Source organism: Narcine bancroftii, chromosome 11, assembly GCF_036971445.1.
Source record: "Narcine bancroftii isolate sNarBan1 chromosome 11, sNarBan1.hap1, whole genome shotgun sequence".
NCBI classification, from domain to species: domain Eukaryota; kingdom Metazoa; phylum Chordata; class Chondrichthyes; order Torpediniformes; family Narcinidae; genus Narcine; species Narcine bancroftii.
In genome coordinates this window covers 92062379-92083682 of record NC_091479.1, presented here as the reverse complement: position 1 = coordinate 92083682, position 21304 = coordinate 92062379, and the positions used below count along the sequence as shown (strand labels likewise).

Sequence of the window (21304 nt, the reverse complement as noted above, 5' to 3'; positions counted from 1 at the left end):
TTTAACCCTGATCAAATAACTAAATCTTAGGATATTCAAATAAATATTACAGTCTGAACCTCCATTACACTAGTGTGGAAGTTTCCAAGCTCTATCTGACTGAAATAAGTTGTGAAATGTGTGGTGTGGTATTAAAATTTGTAAAAATTGCCAGCCGTTTTTTCCTTTTGTTATCACCTTGGGATGTTGTGAGCACTTCAGATGTCAAAGGTCAGTATGATTGAAATGTATCCAAATTTGGTAATTATATAAAATTTGGTGCCAGTGTGGCTGTGAGGAGAGAATAGAGAAATTTTGCAGGTTATGTGCTAATGAATAGATAGGCAAATTAAAACACAAGCGGGACTATACTCTGTGAAAACCCAAGGTCCTGTATGTTGGCAGGAAACAAAATAAAACAGAAAATGTGAGGACTTGAAAGGTATTGGTGTTCAAAGGAACTTGGTCATTGCACATGAATGTTAACATTCAGATTGAGAAAACAAAAAAAAAGCAAATTTCATGTTGGCTTTTATTGCAAATGAAATTTGGAAAGTTATCCTTGCTCCTTACCAGATTTGACTTGGCAAAATGTTACATGACCCTTGAGTGGTAGGTGGCAATATATCTGGTATTCCTACCAAAAGGAGAATACAATTGCATTAGAGGGAGTAGGACAAAGATTCAATGACTGAATCACAGAATGTTGTGTGAATTGGAGTTGACCTATACATCCTTGAGTTTGGAAGAATTAGTGCTGAGCTCATTGAAACCTACAAAAGTTATAGGAACATTCACAGGATGACTGCAGAGCATCTCCAGCTGGGACGTCTGAACACCATGGTCACCATTACAGTACAAGGGGATGGAAGTATTTACCTTGGTGGGGGGGTGTGGAGAATCTTTGGAATTTGGGCAGTGGACATTTAATTGCCGAGTTTACTCAAGACAGAGCTTGATATATTTTAAAGATATCAAGGGTTGGAATTTGGGCAGTGGACATTTAATTGCCGAGTTTACTCAAGACAGAGCCTGATATATTTTAATGATATCAAGGGATATTGTGTTAGAAAAGGTAAGGGGCGCCAAGGTAAAAGATTAGCTATGGTCTTACTGAATGACAGGCCAGGTACAAGAGTCCAAATGGCTGGCTTTTGCTTCTATTCTTTAAGTTCTTATTTCCACATTAGAACCTGTTCTAAGAAGGCACCAGCAAGGCAAGTAGCATTCAGGCTCGATATCTCCAATAGTTAAGGTTCCTTTCCACTGGCAGATGCAAATCTGGATTTTTAGATTCAATAAACAGAATGGATTTGGTTTCCAGATTTTGTTCTGAAAAAGATCGTCCACCTAAATTAATTGGAATATTTGATACTTAGACCAGTTATGGTTACATTGGTAGCCATTACAATGTAACTACGTCAGAAGCTTGTGGATGCAAGTCCTATTCCAAAGTAACAATTCAAGCTAGAAAGACAGAAATGCTGGAGGAACTCGCAGGTCACACAGTGTCCTTAGGAGGTAAAGTGACATTTTGAGCCCAAGCCCTTCTTCAGGGAAAGAGTTCAAACTGTTTCAGCTGTGCAGTTTTGGGAGAATGTTGTACTGGCATTCAAAAGTGATGTGTAATAAGAATCTTGTTGGCTCATTAATGTAGCCGTTTCTCTGAGATAAATATTTGCTGATTATTATTGCATTGGTGCTTGCCTCAATGGTCCAATCCACACAAAACTGCTCTGGCATTAACAGCACTTGCAGATGAAGAGTTAACTTTCCCTTAATATCTCACCAGCCACATTCACCCCATTAGATGTACTTAATTTGCAAAATCTTCTCCCTTTCTCAGTTCTAATGTCTGTTTCTCCTTCCACAGATGCTGTTTGACTCAGATTTCTTTTCAGCATTTTCTGCTTTGATTTATTATGAGTGTTTGTGGTACCTCATTAGATGCAAATTGGCTGAATTCCTATGTGACAGCTGTCAATATGCTTCAAACAAAATAACTTCATTATAACTCTGAGATGACCTGAGATAGTGACTGGTACTATACAAATTCAAATCAAAAAAAGAAAACACTGAAAACTCAGTAGGTCAGACAATATTTGTGAAAAAGAAAAGTTGGGACTTTTATCAGAACTGGTGATATGAATTCTTTCAAAGAAGGAAACATTTATTTCGAAGTTCACAATCTTGCAATCATTAACTTTCATACAAATGTTGTTTAATTATTAGATACAGAGCTACCACTACTTATATAACAAAATGAAACATTGAAGACAACTGTGTATCAGAAGTGCTATATCTCAAGTGACACAGAAAACCCCATTTGTTTGAAAATACCATAACAGCTTGCTAGAAAGTTGTGCTAAAACTATTTAACACAGAAGGGATGCATTTAAAATGCCCCTAATCTCTGATCTGACCAACTCTAATTAATTGCTAAAATGGGTTCTGCAACCTTACAGCAAAGCAAACCTGTCTTGGATGGTCAACTTTAGGTGAAAATTATTCTTTTAAGATAAAAAAAAAACCTGTGATTTCTTCTGATATTGATGTACAGCTTTATTGAGAGGAACTTTTTCAACAGTCTGAAACAAGTTGCCAGTCCTCTTTGTGTTACCAGACAGATGGGTTCCTGTCAGGGATGGAGAGGATCAAAGCTTTAGTAACCTTGCATGATAAATCAAATATCAAAGGCATTTTGTTGAGTCCAATTTAGACCATATGTCCTGAATACCAATATTTGTGTGCACAGTGAGTTATTTTAAGTGTAAAATAGATTTCATTCTGATATATTTCTCCACTTTGGAAAGAAATATAATCCAGGCAATTCCCGTATTGCCGGTCTTAGACTATCCCCAAATACAGCAAAAAAATTCCCAGTCCATTCATCATATCTGTCAATTTTTTTTTTGTGAAAAAACAATAACCTGGCAAAATAGAAATGGTTAAGAGGGAAATAATGGTTGGCCAAATTCTAGTAGACATTTTTTTGGTCAGGAATAATTGACTCTGAAAACCTCATATACAGAGGAAGATCATAGCAAAGGTTTTTTTATTAAACTTACAGGAAGTAGATATTTCTAGCAAAGGGTTATATTTTTTATTTACTTTTAGTAAGTAGATATTTCTGGCATTTATTATGTTGGAAGAGAGAGACGAGCATCCTTCTTAAACCGTTGGTAATTCTGTTAAAAGTACGTACACAATACGGGAAGTATCCAGATACAAGTGGAGTTATGATACAGAAAAAATTACATGGTTCAATGGCAAGATAGCACTTGATGTCCAGAGGAACATGAAAACCCATTGCATCTACTGCTCTTCCACTTGGATTTGCATATAGACTTGGTAAGTGTCTGCAGTGAATTTTGTCAAAGGTTCACAGAGCAGCTATGTTGTTATAGCGAGGGAATCAAATGAATATGTAATGATGGGATGGGAAGGCTTGTTAGAGAAACAGAGGGTGTTTTTATTTCCCAATCCTGCACTCATGGAGGTCTGTACTCAAGATGGCAGTATCTGTGCTGGGCAGTGTACTACCAGGAGAGCAGCAGACTAGCAAGAACATCCTCCTCCTCCCATTGAGGAGGAGAAGCCAGGAGATGACCGTACAAGGAAGGTGACCAAGGCAGCAGACCAACAAGTGGCTGAGGGGCTGCCACAGGCTGCTGTCTGTTGGCGACATGCAGTCAAAGGTCTCACATAGGCTGCTGGTGACTTGTGGTCGAAGGACCCACACAGGCTGCGGGCTGGTGGATACTGACTCACGGAAACCAGATATCGGAATCAGGATTTGGAAGGGTGCTGAAGGCAAGAAAGGCCTCGGGCACTGAAAGCTTCCTGATCATATCGGAGGTTTGGATCTGGAGCTTGGGTTGCCAATAGCTGAAACTGGAGTCTGTGAAGCTGCAGAAGCGCTGGAGGCAAATTCACGGACTCTCACCACCTCTGAAGGAACTCTGTTTTGCTTTGTCTTCTCTCATTGTTCGGGGCACAAAACAATGCTCATGGCAACTCTGATTGCCTTATGGCAGACAAAGGTTGGAATAATACATTTTTTATGTATCACGCAAGCTACATTGTTTACGAATTATTAAGTGACAATAAAAGGAGCCTTTGATAAAAGGAACCTTTAATGGAGTTCTCAATGGACTTCTTGATGGAGTTGGGGTCGAGGACAGAGAATTCCTAAGTGCTCCTGACTTGTGTTTTGTAGTTGGTAGAAACACTACCAACTAGTGTTTCATGAAGGGAGTCGTTGTATTGGGAAGATCATTATCAAATATCTTTAGGTATTGAATGTATCAAAGTCCCTTGCTTAGGATATAGGTTTTTAAGAAATAAAAAAATGAGTTTATGACAAAAAAAGCATTGTTTCCAATCTGGGTTTTTCTTTGTTTCAAAGCAACGTGACATTTTGAACAAATTCAAAGATATTTTTTGCAGAATACTACTAATACAGAGCACTAACCAATTACCAGCAAAAACTGCTCTAAAATTAACATTCTGCAGAAAAATGTAGTCAGCTCTTTTGAATAGAGATCTGACTGGAGGAAGAAGCTGAGTATCCTATAAAAGTGAGGGACAGTGTAGCGGAGCAGTCATCGAGGTCATCATCAGAGTGGACTGACAGAGATGTAAGGCTTTGGCAAGGAACAGTAGGAGTTGAAGTCAGAAATGGCCACCCTATTCCAGGAACAAAAATGATTTGGCATGTAGGCAGGTTTCTTGATGTCATTTATTTTGTTTGTCTAGTCAGACAATGGCAGCCAAGGCAGGGGAAGGCTCCTCTTGCAAAACGTGGGTGGTCAGGGAAGCCAGCTACATCCCTGATGACTTCATCTGCGAGGAATGCATCCAGCTGCAGCTCCTGACAAGCCGAGTTAAGGAACTGGAGTGGGATGAACTCCGGATCATTTGGGAGGCAGAGGTGGTGACAGACAGGAGTTACAGGGACACTATCACACCTAGGGGGCAGGAGGAGGGACAGTCAGGAGAGGGAAAGAGAAGAGCAGGGCACCCCTGTGGCCGTTCCCCTTAATAACAAGCATATCATTTTGGATACTGTTGGAAGGCGGGGGGAGGGGTGGGGAAACTACCTACCAAGGACAAGCCACAGAGATCAGAGATCTGGCACGGAGCCTGGTCGTGTGGTTAAGAAGGGAAGGGAGAAGAAGAGGAAAGCTGTAGTGGATAGGGGATTCCATAGTTAGGGGGACAGATAAGAGGCTCTGTGGCAGGTATAGAGTTTCCTGAATGGTATGTTGCCTCTCTGCTGCCAGTGTCTGAGATATCTTAGATCGAGTTTGCAGCATACTCAAAATGGAGGGCGAGCACCCAGGTGGCATGGTCCATGTAGGGACCAATGATGTGGTAGAAAGGGTGAGGAGGTCCTGCAAGGAGAGTTTAGGGAATCACTAGGTTGAAGGACAGGACCTCTAGAGTTGTGATCTCAGGACTCCGACCCATGCCAGGTGCTCATGAAGTTAGAAATAGAAGGATAATGCAGATTAACATGTGCTAAAAACAGGGTGCAGAAGGGAGGGCTTCAGGTTTTAAATTTAAAATTTTAATTTAGACATACCTGCAGCACAGTAACAGGCCATTTCAGCCCACAAGTTCATGCTGCCCATTTTACACCCCATTGAACTACACACCCAGTCCATTTTGAATGGTGGAAACCAGAGCCCCCAGTAGGACCAGGCAAAAATAAAATGGTTCAGCACAGACTAGAAGGGCCAAAGAGGCCTTTTTCTGTGTTGTAGTGTTCTGTGGTTCTATGGTTCTAAAAGAAAATTTCTGTGTTTTATGACTGATCAACTTCAGAATTGAGGTTATTACAATCATACTTCCTATTGCTCTTTGGATCCCTGGTCACAACCAACAAAAAGTTGGAACTGAGTATAAGCAGGCAATTTGTCAGGCTAATGCTTTGTTTTAGATGGTAACTTTATTTTCTGATCGTTTCTAGTGTGAAAGACAACACAGCACATCCATTTAATCTCAACATTTAAACCTGACTTGACCTGATTCTCAATTACACTGAATTGCTGGAGATATGTTTAAGATGTTGTTAAAAATATTATCAATGCACCATTCATCTTCTGGAGTTTAAATTGCCTTATTGCTGTGAATTATCAAAAATCTGCAAGAGGAAAAAAATTAAAATTGAAAAAGAACACCGTAACCTTTGCTGATCATTATTTAGTTTAGTGTGCATTAATCTGCCAAAACAAACGAGTCTGACCCCCACTGAACATTTGGGATATAATCACAGTAATGGGTCACTCTTGTCTTTTTGAGAGAACTTTTACATTTTTTTTCTTAAACAAATTAAACAGATGATGATAATTCTTCATTTTTGACTGAAGATTTTCCAGATTTTACATTTGCTATTAAAGTAGGTATGTCTGAACTCGGATAAGTATGAGGAAGTAAAACTGCATCTTTTTTTTGCAAATCTTTAACATCAAATACCAATAAATAACTCAACAAATGAAAAAACTATGCTTAAACAATTATGCTTTCACACATCACCTGTAGTCATCAGTTTGATCATGACCAATTATTCAACAGGGAAACGTGATCAACTGCAGAATGCAATGGTAGTTTTGGGTTGTAAACTGTTAACTGAAGTTAACTGAGGGAACAAAAGGCAGAACTTGTGCTCAAGGGGCAACACACCACAATGGCAGTGCCACTTTAAATGTTCCCAATGCAGGGAAAGGGGCAACATTGTAACTGGGTTCATTCACAAAGCACAGCAGTAAATTCACCGAAATCAATTCACTGATGGAAAATTCACCCTCGAGAAAAATTATCAACCGTTTAATTCAGCGATGGAAAATTCAATGACGAAAAATTCACCCACAAAATTAATCACCGACCGTCAAATTCACCGAACTCAAAATTCATTAAAATATTCACCTGTCGGCTGGTCCACCCACTACTGGAGTTGAGATGCGTGGCAGCTCTGCCCTGTGCACCCTCTCACTGAGTGCCAACTGCAGAGTTCTCTCTCTTGGGGTGACTGCTTGCATGTTTCTCATTGTTCTTTTGATGTTTTCTGCAGCATGAAGCTTTCCAACTGCTGTTTGACTACATTAATGCTAAAGCCTTCTTGCGAATCATTTCACAAACACTTGCTACTTCAATGCTTGGTGAATGTGCTCATTTGAATGCTTAATTATATTGTCACCAACAGAAGATACTCAATCCCAACATTTACTTTTCTGATATTGTTCATACTTCCACACTTCCTTTGTAGAACAGGTGACTTTTAACAGAAAACTTTTTGTTCCTTTCTAGGACACTACAAAATGAAGAACCATTTGTTTAATGGTGTTGGCAGATGACTGAGCTAAAAGGAGTAACCTATCAAAGTCAGCTGTTAATAATTGACATCTAATTAAAAGCTTTATTTAACAACTAATTAATAGCTTTATTAAAGGACGCACGGTTAAGTGTCTTAAGGTTTCTTCATCCCCATCAGCAACATTTCACCTGTCAGCTGGAATGCGGTAGGATGTAGAGGTGGTGTAAACAGCCTGCCCTTGGCTCAAACCATCGTTGACAGTCCGTGTCTGGCCTAGCCACTCCGGAGTTGAGAGATTCGTGCTCACCTCCAATGTGATTTCATCTGTGTGCGCGAGGGAAGGCCATTTAAGGCACCTCACCACCCTCCTACTGCACCCCAGCTGACAAGTGAAATGTGGCTGATAAATCCTGACCACACAATTTTGGGCAGTTGGAGGGAGGGAGAGGGTTGGGGAAACAGATTCAGAGTTCAACTACCAGCAGCCAGACTGCAAGAGTGGAGTGCATGTGGTCCCTGGGGATGCATGCCAACTTTACACTGAGTCCAGCACATCCTCAGTACAATCTAACCAGTGTGTGATGCTGATAATGCACGCCTCCGGGCTTGTCTTCCATTTCCTCCTATCACTGACTGAAGAGTTCTCACTTGGGTGACATGTTGGGGGTGGTGGGAGGTGGGGGGGGGAAGGAATGGGAGCAGGACTGCAGGACGAAATCAGCCTGGATCTGGAGTCCAGCCGTGTATCCCCTAGAAGAGGGGAGTGGGAGAGACGAACTCCCCAGTTCCCACAGGGAGCAAGTGGGGGGAACTAGCACAGGCAGCAGGAATAATGACCTAAGGGGATCCTCGTTAGACAAATGACCGCAGGAATGACCAATTAACCTCTAATTAATAAAAAGGACACCAAAATCAATTAAAAATTAGAACTATATATTATGTTGATGAACTTGATGGTTGGTGATTTTTCCATTGATTAATTTGATAGTCAGTGAATTTTCATCAATGAATATTCAGTCAGTGAATTGATTTTAGTGAATATACTGGTAACCAGCTTCACGTAACTACCAGCACAAAACCCCGTCCCTGTCTCCCACTGAGACCCCAGAGCAGGGTCCAGATGTTCTTAAGGGAATGATAATTAATTCCAGAGAAAACTTTCAAAATGTTCTCTCAGGATAACAAAATATGAACATATTTAGTCATTTTATTTGACTGGGAGTGGTCTTGGAAAAAGTTGGATATCATTCAAGGTTTGGCCAGTGTTTGAAATACTGATGCGTTTGAAAGCAGCTGCAATGCATTCTGGCCAATTAAATGATTTAATCTCCAAAATTTAGAATAGTAACTCCAAGCTCAAATGCCAGTGTTGAGCGGATTCACTTTAGCATTGTAGATCTCCAAGCCCCATCACAATGAAATTTTGAGAATTTATCTTCTGCTGAGACCATGAGGCAAATGTTGATTTTTTTTTGGTGACATTTTTGCATTAGTTTTAATGCGACAGATGTGAGATCTCAATGGAACAAATGGATTTGGTCATTGGTCTGCCCTGGCAGTGTCTTGCAAAATGCCTTTTATACATCTTTCCCCATCACCCCCCCCCCCCTCCCAATGACCTCGGCTCCTGTTTTGACTAGTGACTTTGAAGACAACAAAAAGGGCTTCTGTTGGAATTATTGCCTGCATATTAAAGTTCAATTTTTTTAAATCCTGCAAATTACCAAAAAAAAACTTCGGAATCCTTATTGTTTTTCGAACAATGGAAATGCTGTGTAACTCAACCATTGCACTGTTAGTTCCTGACAGACTGCTTTCTCCTTCGCGTTCACATCACACAAACTTGCCGGATTTAACGTGCAAAAGGTGCAAATCTGCTCATGAATAGTATCACCCTGCTGTGAACATAAACTGAGTGTAATGGGAGAACATTTCTCTACAACTGCAATTTAATTATCAATAATAATCTGCTAATTGTACAATTAATGGTTCTTGGTATTGTTACCATTCCATAGCGTTCAGTTGCATATCCATAACTAATAAAGTAGCACAGATGTTTGGCTTGCTGATTAGAGAACAAATGGAATAACAATAATGTCTGACTTGCTCTATGCTCCTGTGTACAATTACTATTAATAGTTTCCATCCATGAGTAATATCCACACTCAATAGCTGAGATGTCAAAGCTTCTTGGAAGGGTACATTGAAATGAAGCTTTAAAAAAATGTTGCATCTTACCCAATGTCCCTTAATGAATTCTCTTTTGCTTCTCTTTCTTATCTTGATTGTGGCAATCAGTAGTGGCTACTTGTGTGTCTTTGCAGGACAAACAAAGGATTTTTTTTCTGTGATTCATGTAGATGACAATATAACCTTGGATGGTATACTAAATGGAATGCATGAAATCAAATTACAAGGACTTTTTTTTTACAATGCATTCATCAATCTTATTTAAAAAAAGCAAATGAATTTAAAAAATGGAGCTCAGACTGGGAGATTGAGCACATTTCATTCATTTTTTTTCTCACCGAGATGTAGCAAAGGGAATGAAATAACCCTTGTGTTCTATCGTGATCTATAATTACCAATGTAATTACCTGAGGATTTTATAATTACAATCTTAATAAGCAATGAATATCACTACATTTTGATTTATTTTTCTAGTTTCACTGCATTTGTTAAGATTTTCAATCACAGCTTAGTAACTTAGTTTCCAACATGCCTGCGTTATACTACATTGGCAAAGACTCAGTGTTTAGTCATCATACCAGCAGAATGCCAAGGTTAGCTGTTCATGTAATTTCTCCTTGAGATCTGTCTTATCTATGGCCAGCTGGCTCGGTGATTTCTCAGTCTGTGGGGCAAAGTATACACACAAACCTTTACAACAGTCTGCTGTGTTATTAATGTAATTGCAATAACAAACAGGGGAAATGTGAGCCAAACAGTAAAATTATTTATTCAATAGTTTAGGTCCCGGCTGGAGTATTGTGGTCAATTCTAGATACTACACTTTTGGACAGATGTCAAGGATATAGGGATGGTGTTAAAGAGATGTATTAAAATGGTACCAGTTACAAAGAGAGTCAGGAGGAATTGTGAATGTTATCTGCAGAGCTCAACAAAAGTGTTTCTAACCATGAAACATTTTGATTAAATCCAGTCCATTGACAGAAGAGTTAAGAATCATTGGACACAGATTGAAGATAATTGACCAAAGAAATCTTGGCAACTAAGGGGAAAAAAAATTAATCATGGGCAATTCATTGTGTTCTGGAACAACAGCCAAAAAGGCTGGTCACAGCACATCTAAAGTAATGTCTGATAGGGATCTCATGAATAGTTGAAAGGGAAAATTTTACCTTTGACCAAAGAAATAGAATTAAGTGAGGAGTTTCTTCAAAGAACTGGCATGGATGTGATGGCCTGAAAGCCTTCTGTATGGTAATGTTCAAAAATTCTATTTCACCACCTTAACCTTAAACCTAGGCGATATAATCAAAGCATCTTTATTCACAAGCTATGCTTGAAAGTTTTTCTTAATATCAGTTAGTCTTTCACAATTGAAACAATTGAGACAACTTTTAATTCATGCTCCACCTTGGCTATTATTACAATACTGGTGGAGATGGAAACAAATACTCAAATGAAGAACACCAACCTCCAAGTGAAATAATCATGTTACATTTAATCTTTAATCGCTTCATTATAGATATTTGTCGATGGGGTCTGTCTCTTTACTGAGTTGATGTATAAAATCAGACATTACCTAATTATACCTCAGGATTCGTTCAACCAGCACACTAACATTTCAGGGAATCGGACACCAGATATGTCTAATTAGTGACCAATAATTTTCCAATATCATTTCAGTGCTGTTATACTTGACAAGTAGTTTTTGTGTCAGTACTAGTTACTGTATATTTCAGCATACCAGTTGAGTTGTGAAACCCTAAAATCTTTCTCAAAAAGGGGAGGTCAACTTATACACGGGATATACCTTTCAGACCTTAAATTCACTGAGAAAGCAGATTGACATCAATCGGCGTACAAGTCGATGCTGGAAGCACCTCCCCACTGCCGGCACCGCCACTCCCTGATGCCTCCCAACTGCTGAGTGCCATAACTGTCCCTACCCTGAGGTTGCCGTCATCGCAGGAGCACGATGTTGCTACTCCAGCTCCATTGGCTGTCACCACTGTTGCCTGGTAGGCCAAGGTTTTTATAAAAAAACTTAATTTACAGCTTTGAAACTTGGGTTTAAAAAAAATATTGGGTTGTTCCCGGGAGGCCCGGACAGCCCGAAAAATGGGGATCAACTTGTAATGCTGGAAATACCATAAAACCCTTAAAATTTGTCTGAAAAATGGGGGTTGACTTATACACCAATCGACTTGTATAGCGATATACATGGTATATCCTTTTCAACATCAATTCACCAAACATCCCCCCCCCTCAAAAAAATTAATGCAACCAATCTTCGTTAATAACAATGCATCTTTAGAAGAGTAATGAATAATATAAAAAGTTGAAGAAGGTGGAGGCTACATGACATCTCAAGCCTGTTCCACTATTCATTAAGGAGGCAGGTTGGGAACTTATGACTGCTTTCTGGCTCTTCCCTATATCAAGTGAATATCCAAGTGGCAGCATTTTAGTTAAGATGGGCACCTTGTTTGGCACCAGCATTGTGGGTTGAAGGGTCTGTTCTTGTGCTGTACTGCTCCGTGTTCTGTTAATTTCCTTGACAAAAAATCAATCAACTCTTACTCAGTAGCTCAACAAAAAACAGAATACCGGGGGACAAAATTTAAAAGATTTATGGCTTTTTTTTTAATATAAATGAATTTCTCCTCATTTCTCTCCCAAATGAAAAACTCCTTTAATATAATAAAATGTTGCAAGGTAAATTGCAGAAGCTTGATAAGGCAATAATTGACGTAGAGCCATGTGTGTTTGGAAAGGTAATGAAATGGTTGCCCAAAGGGAGGTCAGATCTAACTGGGCAAGAGAGTAAAAAAAATTAGAGAATTTTATGTTTAAAAGTTTGATTATTAATCATGGGCAATGGAAATTTGAGATGAGAGGTCACATTTGGAGAATGTATTAACAGAGGATTAACATATTTGAAACAGATGCAAAGATAAGGAACACTGTGACATTAAAAGGGTTTGAAACATAAAGGCAGTGTAAAGTTTATAGCTGAATGGAACATTGGGTCAGAGCAGTTAATTAAATTTATATAATTAATTTAACCGAGAAAAATACCCCAAATGATGCTTAAAGCAAATGTAAACAAGTTGGATGGAGCCGAGAAACAAAAAGGTATGATCACCTTGTTAAGAGAGTACTTACTTCAGGCCCCCAAATGGTCAATGGAAATTAGAGGAACAAATAAGCCAGGTGATTGCTGCCAGCTGTAGGTCAGATAAGGTTGTCATAGTAGAGGATTGGAGAGCTTTCCATATATTGAATGGGAAATCATTGTGTGTAAGGTTAGACAGGGTGGAATTTGTCAAATATATTCAGGAAAGTTTCCTCCGGCGATATGAAAAGGATCCCACATGGGGAGGACAAAGCTTGATCTAGTATTGGGAAATTGGGAAGGACTGGTGGATGAAGTGTTCATGGGTGAGCCTTTGGGGACCAGGATCATTGTTAGGTTTGATAATTATGGAGAGAGACACTGCAGGGACCATGCGATAAACATTAATATTGGGGCAAGGCTGATTTTGAAGATACAAAAGAAAAACTCATCGCTTTTTTTTAAATTACTAATTGGTACAGGTTGTTTCGAGGAAGAGGAGTGTTAGGAAAATGGGATGCTTTTAAAAGTGTACTGACAGGAGTCAAGGGTATGCATGTTCCTGTTAGAGGGAATCTTTGTTGACAAGGGAAATTCAAGCTTTGGTCAAGAACAAAGAGGCATGTGGTAGATACAAGCAGTTGGGGTCAAGTGTATACTTTGAAGATTTTCAGGAACTGAGCAAACTTAAAAAAAGGAAATCAGGAGGGCAAAATGGTGACAGGAGCTAGTTCTGGCAGATAACATGTTGGATAATTCCAAGAAATTTTAATCAGTACATAAAGGGGAAAAGGGTAAGCAGATAAAAATGGGACCTCTCTGGAATCAATGTGGTCAACTTTGTGTATGTGAAAGATACAAGGTCCTCTAAGAGTACTTCTGTTTTCTTTCTTGGGGAGAAAGACATGAGGACTGTGGAACTTGGGATAGTGAATAATAGTGTTTTGAGATCAGTAGGTATTACAGATTAAGAGGTGCTGAAGGTCCTGATGTGCATGACAATAGACAAATATTCTGGGCCTGAATATCCAAGGACAGTGTGGGAAGGTGCAGAAGAAATTGCACTGGCTGAGATTTACGAGTTGTCATTAAGTACACTTGAGGTGCCAAAAGACTGGAGAGTACCAAATCTTGTGCCTCTATTCAAGAAAGGCTGCAGGGAAAAGTTTGGGAGCTACTAGAGAGCATTCTGAGGGAGAATATATACATGCACTTGGATGAACAAAGGCTAATTTGGGATAGTCAGCCTGGTTTTGTAAATGGGAGGTCATATCTCCCAAGTCTGATCATTTTTTGAAAATGCAACCAAGATTGATGAGAGCAGAGCAGCAGATGCTATATGTATGGAATTCAATGAGGCATTCGATAAGGTTCTGCTCAGAAGGTTATCCTGAAAAGTTAAATCGCATGGGATCCAAGATGATATAACAGAATGGATGGAAAATGGTTTTCATGGAAGAAAGCAGTGGGAGATAGTAGACGGTTGCTTCTCAGACAGGAGGCCTGTGACTGGTGGTGTGCCAAAGTGTTGGGAGCTGGTCCCATTGCTGTTTAATAATGATTTAGTTGAAAACGTAAATAGCAGGATTAGCAAGTTTGCGGAGAACACTAAAGTGTCTGGTATTGAAGATTGGAAAGATGATTGACAAAGAGCGCAGAAGGATTTGGATTGCTTGGGCAGATGGGCAAAGGAATGGTTGCTGGACTTCAACACAAAGCAATGTGAAGAGTTGTATTTTGGGAGGTCCAATGTGGGGAGTGTTGTTGGCAGATGAATACCAGAGCTCAGGTACATAGTACCTTGAAAGTCACGACACAGGCAGATTGTGTGGTCATAAAGGCTTTCAGCACATTGGACCATCAGTCAGAGAAGTTGGAGGTCATGTTGCAGTTGCATAAAACATTGGAGTATTGTGATCACCTTTGGTCACCATGCTGAAAGAAAGATGTTGTCAATCTTTAGAGGCTGCAGGCAAGATTTAGAGAGATGCTGCCAAGCCTCAGCAGGTGAGGCTTTTCCTTGGAGCACAGGAGGATAAGAGGTTACTCAAAGGCATTCAAAATGTGTCATTTGCACAGACTGGGGAAACAATAACCAGACGACATATGTTTAAGATGGGATTTTACAGGAAAGTGAGGGCCAATTTTTTTTACATATACACAAAGCGGTATAGAATTGGCTGCCAGAGGAGGTAGTTGAGGCAGAGATTATTGCAATGGATAGCAAGGGTCTGGATGGATATGGGCCAAATGCAGGCAGCATCAGTGTGAGTAAGTTGGGTCAAAAGGCCTGTTTCCACACTCTAGGACTTTATTGCACTTCATGTTTATTTTAAAATTTCATTAATGGAATTTCACAAAGCCTACAACATCCTATAAATAAATTGTACAAGAAGCAGATGAACCTCAGCTGAACTAGAAATTGGATTCTAAACTGATTATCATTAATTAACAAAGGGGGAAAAAAACTTTCAGAGATACTCTCGCAATAAGCAGAGCTTTGTGCTGAACAGAATGTCTGAATCCTTACTGAAGAAGGTCAGTAACCTAAACATTTTAAGGAAATAGTTTCCTATAATAACAGAAAACAAGACGAAGTTCAGATGTCTTAAAAGGAAATAAGAACCTTTAGTGAGTCAGGATAATCCCTTCAAACTCAGACACTGCAAAAATGTTACCCTTCATTTTTCCTGACTCAAAAAAAGAGCAAGGTATACGTTCAGAAACCAAGATGAAGTCCAAACCACTGTTGTTTTTAAGTATAAATCACAATAGAGGACCATTATTGTATCACTAGCAAAATAATTACATAAGCCCTATTCTGAGATTTTCAGTCAACAAGGCTTACAAAGATGAATATTGGAATTGACAGTAATATAATTTTGGGAAATATTATTTCTATAATGGAAACTCACTTACCAGCAAGTGAACCAACTCCAAAAATGGTGGGTATGCTGTGAAAAATGCAGGAAATTGACCCTGCATCCAGCACAGGCTTTTATCTGGGCTAATGATGTCACTTCCTGTCCATGTGACAGATGTATATTGGCCCAGCAAATGAGCCTGGAGGTGTTAGTCTTGTACTAGACTCCATAGTGGGTACATCAACTGATGTCTAGTAGCTCAGTATAGAATACTTCCCTACACTGTATAATTAAATTCATATTAAAAATGACTTGATGTATGGAGAAACTTGAGAAGGAGAATGCTTATTATTTAGCCATTTTGTTTAACGGTTGAGATGTTATGAAAAAAATCAATTATTCTTTTTCTTTGAGACACATATATTTCTTGATCATTTTGTGAATGTGAATAACAGAAATCGTGCCTGCTGTCTTCCCACAGTATGGCTGAACCATACCAGTCTGGACTGGGCTAACTTACCTCTGCCAAGGTAAAAGTTGGTGTCAGAATTTGGACATAACAGAGAGCCTAAATCAGCCAGAAATCATTGCCAGTTATAATTCCATGAGTCTCCTCCATGCAGACATAAGTGTGCTCCATCCTGCTGCCCTGCCATTCACAAGTTCCATTTTGCCATGTCAGATTTTTTTTTAAAAAAAGCTTGTTCCCACTGACCAGATTTGCTGATGAAGTAAATACTAAAGGTTCAGGAAATCCTGGATTCATATCTCCAATGAGCCATGAACTGAGGTTAGATTTCTCTCTATACATGGAGGTCTATTTAACCTACTTTAAGAACCCAAATTGGCAATAGATTTAACATTGAAATATACACTAAAATCATGGAAAAGCACAGTATCATGACAAAGTATTTTATAAAGCATATTTTTAAAAAGATCTTCCAAATTACACTTGAAAATAACCATATAACAATTACAGCACGGAAACAGGCCAATTTGGCCCATCTAGTCCGCACTGATCCAAGTACCCTCCTCTAATTCCACTTACCAGCACTCTGCCCATATCCCTCCATCCCCCTCCCATCCATATACTTATCCAACTCTTTCTTAAATGACAAAATTGACCCTGCCTCCACCACCTTTCCTGGAAACCCATTCAACACAGTAACCACTCTCTGAGTGAAGAAGTTCCGCCTCATGTTATTTCTAAACCTTTGCCTGTCAACTCTCAACCAATGACCTCTTGTATCCATCTCTCCTACTCTCAATGGGAAAAGCCTTTTCACATCAACTCTATCTATCCCTCTCATTATATATCTCATTATCTTAAACACCTCTATCAAATCCCCACTCAGCCTTCTACGGTCCAAGGAATAAAGACCTAATTTGTTCAATCTCTCCTTGTATTCCAGATGCTGAAACACAGGCAACATTTTTGTAAATCTTCTCTGTACTCCCTCTATCTTGTTAATATCCTTCCTATAAATTGGTGACCATAACTGCACACAGTACTCTAAATTTGGCCTCACCAATGCCTTGTACAGTTTCATCATTACTTCCCAACTCCTATATTCTATGCACTGATTTATATAGGCAAGCATACTAAAGACCTTCTTTACCACCCTATCCACATGCACTCCTACCTTCAGGGAACAATGCACTGTTATTCCTAGATCTTTCTGCTCCACTGCATTCTTCAATGCCCTCCCATTGCTTTGATTATTCTTTCCAAAATGAAGCACCTCACACTTATCAGCATTAAACTCCATCTGCCATCTTTCAGCCCACTCCTCTAAGCAGTTTAAATCCCTCTCCAATCTTTGAAAACCCTCTTCATCATCCCAATTCCCCCTATTTTAGTATCATCTGCATATTTACTAATCCAATTTACTTCCTCATCCTCCAGATCATTAATATATGTGACAAACAGCAACAGTCCCAATACCGAACCCTGAGGTACACTGCTTGTCACCGGCCTCCATCCTGACAAACAATTATCTACTACTACTCACTGGCACCTTCCTTCCAGCCACTGTTGAATCCATTTGACAATCTCCAAATTAATACCCAAGGACTTAGCCTTCCTAACTAACCTCCCATGCGGAACATTATCGAAGGCCCTACTGAAGTCCATATAGACAACATCCACTGCTCTACCCTCATCAACATTCCTAGTCACCTCTTCAAAAAATTTCACAAGATTGGTCAAACAACAAGACTATGCAGACAAGCAACGCAATTGCTTAAAATGGACTAAAATACAAAAGGAGTGTTTGCATTGGAACTGACTAATAATAACCAAGTCTGGATTTGTAAAAGCATATTTCAAATCTAAACAATTCTATGAGATAAGCAATTTAGCCGAATTTACAAGGTCTGTGAATTGTCTTTCTTTTTACTTGATTATTTTAAATTGGCTTCACATGGACAATTGGTGTAAGATTTTCTTGGAAGAGGATAATTGGCTGACACTTAATATCCATATTGATGATAAAGTAAGGTGAGGTTGCATGGCAAGCAATGACTTCACTGCATTTCATAGGAAATCTTGGATTACTGTTGTGGAGATTTAGCTAAATGCCCTCAGCTTGGTATGAGATGGCACAAATTCCCATCAATACAAGAGATAAAGGCTTCCAGGAGGGTCAGTGCCTCATGAAATAATCAAATAGCTAGAGGTTTCATACTGTCAAGGGATTGATCAACTGGGAGCATGACTCAAGAATTCTTCACCTCCATTGATGATAAATGGCTTCACATTTTTTTCCCTGAACGGGCACAGAGTGGTGAGTAGGGGCGGGGTTGATGGACCTGATGTTCATTTGAATATGACAGTGAAGCCAATGGAGCAGTGAAAGTGCAGAGGGAGCACAGGAGGACACAAAGATAACAATCTGTGATGGTAGGAGCATGAGAGGTAAGTGCCAAAAGTAGTGAGCTGGAGCATTTTGAAACACATAGTCAGACATTTTATAAATTATAATATGTATCTAGGTAAAACCAAATGGTTCACATGCATTAACTTACAGCATGCTTCACAAAGTTTTAAAATGAAGAAGGGTCACATTTGCAACAATTTAGAAATGATATCCAAAATATATCCAAAATAAAGCCTTCACTTTGGTGTTCCATACAATTTCAAGGAACAGCAGTGCTGATGTGCAGGTACAAGAACTATAACACAAAACTAAAGCCACCTTAGCCTTCATTACAAGGGCTGCGCCCTTATCAACAGATATAATTTCAAGGGAGGAGAGGTGAACTTGGCCAATTGGACAACATCTGTGGAAAGATAAATGAGTTAATGTTTTGGGTTGTGGACTCTTTCACAGAAAAGAGAAATAAAATAGAAATTACTGGAAGAACATACTCCAGTTACTGAAACTGTAGAAAGAAAAAGAACAGTGAACATTTCAAAGGGGAGGCAGTTAGCGTGATGCTGTCACAGTGCCAGTGATCGGGTCTTGGGTTCGAATCCCGCACTGTCTATAAGGAGTTGGTGTGGCTCCCCATGTCTGTGTGGGTTTTCCCTGGGGGGTCCGGTTTCCTTCCACCATTCAAAATATACCGGGGGTTGTAGGTTCATTGTGTGTAATTGGGCAGCACGGACTCAAAGGCCAGAATGGACTGTTGCAGTGCTGTATGTTTAATTTTTTTTTAAATTCAGGGCATGGATCTTCCTCAAAATGAAACATTAACTTTTTTTTTCTCTATCGACAAATTTTGATCAACTGGCTGAGTTCTTCCAGCAATTTCTCTTTAGGTTAAGCTATTTTTTTTGTTTCAGTTATTTTATCAATAGTATATGAAACCAGGCAGTTGTAAATTGATCGCAAATAGTAGCCCAAGGCTAGAAAGGATACCAGCATTCTCTGTCAAGGCTCCAGCAATCTCATCTCTTCTCTCTATCAATAACCCGGGATAGATCCTATCAGGCCCTGGGTACGTATCCATCTTAATGTTCTTCAAAAGATCCAACAATTCTTCTTTCTTAATGTAAACATGCCACAGATTATCAGTTTACCTCCTCCCTAATCTCACTATTCCTTTATCCTCCTTACAAAGGACAAATTATTCATTTAGCATCTCAGACACTTCCTTTGGCTCTAGGCATAAATTTCCACTTTTGTCCTTCAGTGGTCCTAACCCCTCCCTATCTACTCTTTTTTTTAACTGTACCTTGGGATTTTCCTGCATCCAACTCAACAAGGTCATAGGCCCTTTAGCTCTTCTGATTCCCTATTTTTCTTCTTTCCTGTTTAATTTTTTTTTTTCATTTTAACTTTAATTAGAGATACAGCACAAGTAACAGGCCCTTCTGGCCCAAGAGCCGATACCACCTAAATACATAAATTAACCTACAAACCCCGTACATTTTTGGAGGGAGGGAGGAAGCTGGAGCACACAAATGAAACCCACACGGACATGGGGAAAACTTAAAGACAGCACTGGATTCAAACCCAGGTCACTGATGTAATCGCGGTGCACTAATCGTGCCAGTTTCCTTTATATTCCTCAATAAATGAAATAGAAGAATTTGTGAATGGGTTTCAAAGGTTGTAAATATCTCTAAGGGATTTCAAATGATGAAAAAACAACAATTGTAAACATGGTCTAGCTCAGCAATTCAACCTTTGTTTTGGTTATGTCTCCTTTGGACTCTTCTCAAAGTTTATAAGCCCCTTTTCCCATGAAGCAGTCAAGTTTAGCTGGTTTCTTCCATCCTTCTCTCCTACCGACTACACCAGTGGTTCTCAACCCTTTTCTTTCCACTCACATACCACTTTAACTCTTCCCTATACCATAGATGCTTTGTGATTAGTAAGGAATTGCTTAAGGTGGTATGTAGGTGGAAAGAAAAAGTTTAAAAACCACTGTTTTTATCGTAATTAATTGACTCATTATGTGCACGGTTTCAGAACTCCAAAGGAAATGGGCCAATGACAATTTTTCTCAAGCAAAATATTTCTGTAACAATTGGGTTTAGAGCAGTGATTCTCAACCTTCCCTTCCCACTCACGTACCACTTTAAGCAATCCCTTACTAATCACAGAGCACCAATGGCATAGGGATTACTTAAAGTGTATGTGAGTGGAGAGGAAAAAGGTTGAAAACCATAGAACTATACAAAAAAAAAAATTATAGTTTCAGTCCATGTCCCCCTTAAATGTGCAGTGGGGGGAGGGGGTGTGGGGGTAGGAAGACCTACCCTGTGGTCTCAATGTAATTAAATACATTTATTCCAATGTAAACATTTGATGTTTAATCCCCATCAGTTTTGCTTTAAAGTGCTTTGTGATAATATTCTGTGGCCTAGATTTTGTAATCAGTAGAAACTGAGTCCTTTCACTGCTGAACTTTCACTTTTTTTTTGCACCTGACTCACTGGATGAAGCCAGCATCAGTTTCAGTGGAGATTTCCCAGAATTCGGTCAAGCTTTCCCCGTTCAAACTCACTCAGCTAAAACAAGCCCCCTTCTTGATTCAGCTCAGAAGCACGTTCAGAAGTCACTGTACTTTACAAGTACTTTCAAAGTCATCGAAGTCCATTTTAATGTAACAGGATGTTCTCACTCAGTGTTAGTTTCTATGGCAACATTGAGTGAGTACATCTTGTTACATTGCCTCATTGGTGATTATGATTTGGCAATGTCCAGATGTGCAAGAGAGTGGGCAGAGACATCTGTAAAGAGATCCCACCAATAAGTCTTCAGAGAAACAATTTTACCAGGAAGTTTTAGATAAGCAATGTAAGCACGGCCACAGGTTTTTCATAGCTGTCATCACCAAGAAATCTAAATTTTAAACATGTTTTCTCTTGGGAACTACTTTCTTCCT

At 39.3% G+C, this 21304-nt stretch overlaps 1 long non-coding RNA gene across 2 annotated transcripts; it reads right to left on the bottom strand.

Moving 5' to 3' along the window:
• Positions 1-564: 564 nt before the first annotated feature.
• LOC138745620 (uncharacterized) lies at positions 565-15603 on the bottom strand. Of its 2 annotated transcripts, XR_011346369.1 has the most exons (6): positions 15522-15603; positions 10066-10151; positions 9536-9683; positions 6910-7294; positions 2511-2614; positions 565-616 (listed from the first exon to the last, which is right to left on the bottom strand). It is a non-coding gene; the product is annotated as an uncharacterized lncRNA (long non-coding RNA). The 2 variants fall into 2 exon arrangements; XR_011346368.1 differs by lacking the exon at positions 6910-7294.
• Positions 15604-21304: the final 5701 nt, after the last annotated feature.